Here is a 5,951-nt window from a genome sequence, read left to right on the forward strand (position 1 = left end):
AGGGGTGGGTTCTCACATTACCCTCCTCTCTCCCTAGCCTCCTTTCCAAACAACGAGTTATGTGTATTACCAAGACAAAATGAGGGTGCAGAGACAAGAAACTGGGGAGCAAGGTTAGGCACTCATTCATTCACACATTCATTGACCCACTAACAAATATCTCTCCTCATCCCTGTCGGAGCCTAGCATGATAGTCAGCACTGTGGTCAGAGGTTAGAAGGGGACCCCAGAAGCTAAATAAGCATTCTTTGAGTGAGCGAATGAATTAATCTGAATGAAAAAAAGTGCTGGACCCTGACTTCAAACAGCTTATAGACTAGTAGGGCAGGCACACCCACTCACTGCCACACACTCCAAATTCAGGGGGACCAGACACACCTGCGGGCCCTGGACCTCTTGGAGACCCAGGGGCATGCAGGCCTGGTCCCAGTCCTCACCGGCTAAGGGCCAATCAGCTACCTGATGGTTTTGTCCTGCTACCATCTCTCCAAGCCAGTCTGGCCAGCCCATCAAGGGGAGGTTGCAAGTGGGAGCTGAGCTGGTACAGAGAAGCAGTCAAGCATGTCCAAGTAGGCCACCTTCCACCGAGACTTTCTGCCAGAGCAGGGCCTTTGGGCATGTCCTCCCCACTGGTTGTTTCCTGTCCTCCACCCTCACTCCAACCTCACAGAAGGAGTTGGAGCCAGTTGCTCAATGGCTGAAATCCTTACCAGCCATTGTGCCTCAGCTTTTGGCTGTGTGTGTGTGTGTGTGTGTGTGTGTGTGTGTGTGTGTGTGTATGTGTATGTTGGCAGGGCCTACTGTGTGCCTCATGGGCTGGAGTGCCAGGTCTCAGGCCCTTGGATGCCAGGCTTGGGGCACCAGGAGATACCTGCTCATGGAAAGGGAAGAAGCTGGGCAAGGCCGACACTGACTGTGTGCTTTGGGGTTAGTTGAGAAGTGGCCAAGTTTCAGGTGCTGATTTAACAAAGAGACTGGGGGCCGCAGAACTGGCCAGCCCCTCCTGGCCCAGAGTGAAGCAGGGCCTGACAAAAGGGTCCCAGTACCATCCAGAAGACAGAGACAAGCTGTTTCTGCTGCACTTTCTGAGCTTCCCCAGGACTCAAAATTGAAGTCTGAGAGGGGAGGCCCAGGATTGCACCTCAGGGTACCCAAAGTCTGAAGGGAGAGACCTAAAGTCTGCCCCAGGGGGTCCCCGCCTTAGAGTTGGGAGAGATGAGACTCCACCAGAAGCCAGAAAACAAGATGGAGCCACCCAGGCGTCGCACCATTTGAATCATTTTTAAGTGTACAGTTCAGGGGATCCTGGGTGGCTCAGTTGGTTGAGTGTCCAACTCTTGATTTTGGCTCAGATCATGATCTCAGGGTCCTGGGATCGAGCCCCGTGTCGGGCTCCCTGCTCAATGCAGAGTCTGCTTGTCCCTCTCCCTCTGCTCCTGCTCCCCCCCTCAAATAAATAAATAATCCTTAAAAAAAAATAAGTGTATAGTTCAGTGGCACTGACACTGATTACCAACATTCACGTTGTTGGGCAACCATCACTAATATCAAGCTCCAGAACTTTTTCATTAAACCCTGTACTCATTAAACACTAACTCCCTATTCCCCTTTGCCCCACCACTTGGCAACCACCATTCTATTTTCAGTCTCTAAGAATTTGGCTATTCTAGGTACTACCTCATATGAGAAGAATCATATAGTACTTGCCCTTTTTTGACTGGCTTATTGCACTTAGCATAACGTCCTCAAGATTCATTCTGTTGTAGCATGTGTCAGAATTTCCTTCCTTTTTATGGCTGAAAAATATTCCTGTATGTGTATACCACATTTTGTTTATCCATTTATCCACTGATGGACACTTGGGTTGCTTCCACCTTCTGGCTGTTGTAATAATGCTGCTATGAAGAGCATTATTGCATATACGGGTGTAGAAATATTTATTTGAATTCCTACCTTCATTAAGTATTTTCCAAGAGTTAAGTGGCTTTAAGAATATTAAAGAATGCAAGATCCCACCAAGTTTCAAAGTCTTTAAAATGATATTTCTGGGGCGCCTGGGTGGCTTAGTTGGTTAGGCATCTGCCTTCGGCTCAGGTCATGATCCCAGGGTCCTGGGATCCAGCCTCACATTGCATCGGGTTCTCTGCTCAGTGGGGAGCCTGCTTCTTCCTCTCCCTCTGCCCCTCCCTCAGCTTGTGTGTGTGCTTGCACATGCTCTCTCTGTCAAATAAATAAATAAATAAAATCTTTAAAAAAATAAAATGACATTTCTTAGGCTCCCATCAAATTCAACATCTTGAGTTAGGAAAAAGACATTTACATATAATAAAAGCTTATCCACCAGGGTGGCAGTTGTGGATTTCTATTAATAGAAGAATTAGGAAATATGTATTATTTAAATTTGGAAAGCAGACTAAGTTATCACCTCCTGAACTTTTGAAATCATTCTCCAAAGAACCATGTAAATAGGGTCCAGCATGTCCAGCCAGGGTCATAAATAAGAATATAGGCAGCCTCCTGTCTTCAAACTATTAGTACATAATGTCAATTGCAACCAAAGAAGCTGCATATGGCCAATGGCCCTTCTAGCTATCATGATGAACAGTTCAAGAGATTCTGGGGCTGAGTGCAAGACAGTTTTAAGTCTTTCCCCAGCAGTTTCCTCCAATACCTGGAGCTCAAATTGCTATCTTTGTCCAAGATGGCACTTCTAGTCCAAGCCCCTCCTCCGCCTATGCAGTCTGTCAGGCCAACCCCAGAACACACTAATACATCCATTCCAGCTGGGAGACTAGGTCTACATAAATGAAATCAGGTAAAAGAATGCTTGGATCTAGGTGGATTGTGTGCTGGGAAATACTTGATCATGCTGGTATAGGTAGGCCCTGCATCCCCACTGCCCCATGGACACCAAAGCACAATCATATGAAAACCGTCATCAAAATGTAGTGAAACTGACTCTTCTGCAAATTGCATCTACTCTGTAAAACCCTGAAAGCCTAGAAGGGGTTATCTATGTATGTCTGTATCAATCTATTTATTTATTTTTAAGATTTATTTATTTATTTGAGAGAGAGAGAGCCAGCGAGCATGCATGGGGAGGGGCAGGGAAAGAAGCAGACTCCCTGCTGGGCACAGAGTCTGATGCAGGGCCTGATTCCAGGACCCCAAGATCAGGACCTGAGCCAAAATCAAGAATTGGATGCTCAACCAACTAAGCCACCCAGGCGCCCCATGAGAAAGGGTCTTTAATCTTTGTCCCTTCTTCACAGGTCTCTTAAGTGATGGTGAACAAAGATGTAATTGTGGCCTAATGAATATATAGGCTTACACATGTGCATTTTTACCTCCATGGAGTGAGGAGTGATGAAGTAAACCAGCCTCTTCATCTTTCATTCAAAAAGAACTTAATCTCACATATCCTAAAAGCTTAAAGCTCTGGAGGACTGTGACTCCCTTTCTTTTCAAAGGTATGTTTATGTTGGGACGCCTGGGTCGCTCAGTTGGTTAAGCATCTGATTCTTGATTTAGGCTCAGTGTTGTGAGATCGAGCCCTGCATTGGGCTTCACCTGGGCATGGAGCCTGCTTAAGATTCTCTCTCTCTCTCCCTCGGCCCCTCCCTGTCTCCCCCAACCTTAAATTAAAAAAAAAAAAAATTCTCTCTTTAAAAAAGTATGTTTATGTTTACTGACAATTTTTCTGTTCAAAAAATATAAACTTGGATCATTTTTCAAATTTATATACCATAAGTTTGTTTACCTGAAAGTCCATAGGCCTGTGATCCTGCTGTGGATCCCAAAACAATTTCTGGAAACATAGAGAGGGGATCTGAAGGTTATATATATTTAGAAAAGAAAGCCATCTTCCTCATTTCTTTCTCACACAAATTTCTTTTAGTAAATGGTAAAAGTCATATTTCAAAAAAATCTGAGTTTGTGCTCTTACAGCATAATGAATGCCACATTTTGAAAGTACTGTATGGGCAACTCAAGGGGAACCACGTGGAGATGTGTAATGATTGGGAGCCCTTATTTTAAGCTCTGCAAGAACCAGTATGACTGATTCATTTAGTGTGATTTTATAAAATTAACAATAAAAAAAGTTGTATGAGATTGAAACGCATGGACAGAATGGCAAATAAAGGTGACTGACCCTAGGAATCTCTGCCAAGGTTTTATTTGTGTGTGTTCGTGGAGAAGTGAGGGCTTGAGGCCAGTTCCATCAAGAGACAGACCCAGCTCCCATCCCTAGCCCCAGGGAAATGGGATACCTCTCCGTTCTGAAATGTTGATGAGCTGTGGAGGGGAGAAGGACAGGAGAGCAGATGGAATTCCTGGACAATTGTTCCAGCTGTCACCAGAGAGGACAGGCAGGAGGGAGCACTGGATAATTTACAGAGGAACAGATGCTAAGGCGTCTCCGGAACCATCTGGCCAAGAGAGGCCTGGGCTCGGGGTGGATGTTGTCTTTAGATCTGAGTAAACGTCGGCCTCTAGCCCAGCCCATTCCCTCCACCGGAACAATGGCTTTCCCAGGAGGGCTCTGCTCCCTGAGTACCCACCTCCAGAGTTCCACCCAGCTCTCATTCTACTCCCTCCTTTGCTGAGCCTGGCTTCTGTCTTTGCTACCAGTCCTGAGAGGGCCAACTCTGGCCCTGGGGGCCTGTAACTTCCACCGATGCATTTCCCTATTCTGAAGTATTTTCAACCCCTCTTCCCCACATTATATTCCAAAATCCTTCTATCACTCATCTCCATGCCATTTATTCATTCAATAAATGTTTATTAAGTACCTACTATGCCTGGCATTGTTTTAGACACTGGGGAGACAGAGATGAATGAGAAAAAGTCCTAGATCTCTGGAGTTTGCACTATAGTGGGAGATGGTCAATAAACAAATATCAGATAATGATGAGTACTGTAAAAGGAAACATTAAAGCAGGGTAAGGGTGAGTGACTGGGGATGCTGTTTTAGACAGGGTGGCCAGGGAAGGCTTCTCTAACATAGTGACATTTGAGCAGAGACTCTAATGGGAGTGAGTATCTGGGGGAAGAACATTCCAGGCACAGGGAACAGCAAACCTAAAAGCCCTGACTATGCTTAGTGCATTGGAGATGCCATGCAATTTATTCATTAAGCATTTACTGTGTGCCAGGCACCTGCTAGGGAATATGAACATACAATCAGACAGTTTTTGCCCTGAAGGAGCAGCAGCTTGGTGAGGGATGCACTATTTAAATAAATAATTATAGCATAGGATAACTACAATGAAGTTATATGCAAGTGCCTAGAGATGCCCAGCAAAAGGAGCACCAAGTCCAGTCTTGGGGCCTGAGGAAGGCTTTCTGGAGGAGGTGACATTTTGAGCTGAGGGCTGAAGGAGGCACAGGAATTGATTATAAAAGGGGAGGAGAGGGCTTGGACATTTTGAGGGCTGATGGCCTGAAAATACAAGATAATTGGGAACCTGAAATCTCTGGGAGAGGTGGAAAATTAGTCTGGTGGAGGTGGAAGAGGTCATATAGACCTCCGCTTGGCAAACTGAGAAGTTGCTTTTATCCTTTGGATGACAGGGAACCAGTGCTAGCACTATTCCACTATATTTTTGTCTTTTCTTTTTGTCTTTTCTTTCTTTCTTTTCTTCCTTTCTCTTTTTCTTTCTCCCTTTGCTTTTTCTTTTTCTTCCTTCCTTCCTTGCTTTTTTCTTTCTCTCTCTCTTTCTTTTAGTACCAGAATCTTTCTTCACTCTTCATTTCTTGCCTTACGCATGACACCTCCTTCCTTCTCCAGCGGCCAGGCCTCCAAATCCTGCTCTTAGGAGATCCCCATCTTTCCTCAATTACCCGGTGCCCTAATTCCCCAACCCGAAACCACGCCCCTAGCCACGCCCCCGATGACGCACGGCGCCCGGTGCGTGGGGATTCCCGCGGCCGTGGCCACTACCCGGCCT

This window comes from Callorhinus ursinus, unplaced genomic scaffold (genome assembly GCF_003265705.2).
Source record: "Callorhinus ursinus isolate GAN/ISIS: 27379988/994484 unplaced genomic scaffold, GSC_fseal_2.0 scaffold22, whole genome shotgun sequence".
Lineage (NCBI taxonomy): Eukaryota > Metazoa > Chordata > Mammalia > Carnivora > Otariidae > Callorhinus > Callorhinus ursinus.